The sequence below is a fragment of the Limulus polyphemus genome, unplaced genomic scaffold (genome assembly GCF_000517525.1).
Source record: "Limulus polyphemus unplaced genomic scaffold, Limulus_polyphemus-2.1.2 Scaffold5139, whole genome shotgun sequence".
NCBI classification, from domain to species: Eukaryota; Metazoa; Arthropoda; class Merostomata; order Xiphosura; family Limulidae; genus Limulus; species Limulus polyphemus.
This window is the reverse complement of record NW_013670749.1, coordinates 56,874-57,970: the sequence shown is the minus strand read 5'-3', so window position 1 is coordinate 57,970 and position 1,097 is coordinate 56,874. Positions and strand designations below refer to the sequence as shown.

At 40.9% G+C, this 1,097-nt stretch overlaps 1 long non-coding RNA gene across 1 annotated transcript in view; it reads left to right on the top strand.

Annotated features, from left to right (window-relative positions):
- Nucleotides 1–448: 448 nt before the first annotated feature.
- Nucleotides 449–1,097, top strand: part of LOC106472176 — a 40,596-nt gene continuing 39,947 nt past the window's right edge. The window contains exon 1 of the long non-coding RNA XR_001291586.2: nt 449–621. This is a non-coding gene — a long non-coding RNA (uncharacterized LOC106472176). The remainder of the gene's footprint in view (nt 622–1,097) is intronic.

Genomic DNA, 1,097 nt, shown 5'->3' with positions numbered 1-1,097 from the left:
GATCGTGTAACCCTCTCCAGAGCCTGTACTCCTAGTGATCGTGTAACCCTCTCCTGAGTCCGTACTCTTGCTCATCACACGAGATTCTGGTTATAACTGTAAGGTTTTTACTTCAAGTCATGCTAGGTATGAAAGCTCAAGTCATGCTAGGTATGAAAACGGATTTTGCAACACGAACTCACCAGTCTTAACGTGCATTACCTACTTTCTACCCGACACAACACTTTGACAACTGTATACGATGGGTGGCACCAACCTTCTGAGGAGGCTTACTTTAATAGCGAAGGTTCGTCTTAAGTATTGTATATAGAGTTGTGATAATGGTTTTCGGTTATTAAACACTACGCTTGTGTTACAATTAACCCAGAAGATGGCAGCACTCGAGGACTCATTAGTTTCCGGTATTGACAATTTGCACGAGGGGGTATAATTAACTGACGAATGTTCCAGGTCCCTTATCGACCTGTGGCTGCCATCCTGTGGACTCGGCGTCTCGACATGTCGGCAAGGTTTGGTGAATACGCCATCGGTGGTGTATGATGAAAAAGAGTTAACTCGCTCAAAGAATCAGCGATTGTTCAGTTTCAGGGAGAAGTCTACGAACAACCGACGAGCTGTACGGTGAGATATCAACTTTATTCACATTTTTACTGAACTAGTACCGAACACTGACGAAGCTTTTCATTAGATGCCCGGACGTTGCTTAGACTTAGATTCGGTCTAATTTAAAGCTTGTTAGCGTCTTGAATAACCTTTTATTGCTGTGTGCATACACAGCACCCGTCAACTGGAGACCGGGGGAGATGCTTATTCGTTAGAAGCTATCAGTTTATTGATATGACCTGATTAATACAAATTATACACTGGGCGATATTCAAAAAAGAATTCAAATTTATACACATTAAATGAAAAACGCAAGCCTGGTGTTGATTTCTCTTGTGACAGTTGCGTGTGTTAATGTTACATAATAACCGACATCTCGGTTTTGGTTTGTATACTAACTGATGTGATAGTGCTGATTTGATAACTTCCTTCATTGTTATATAGTGTTGAGTTGATAACTTCCTTCATTGTTATATAGTGTTGAGTTGATAACT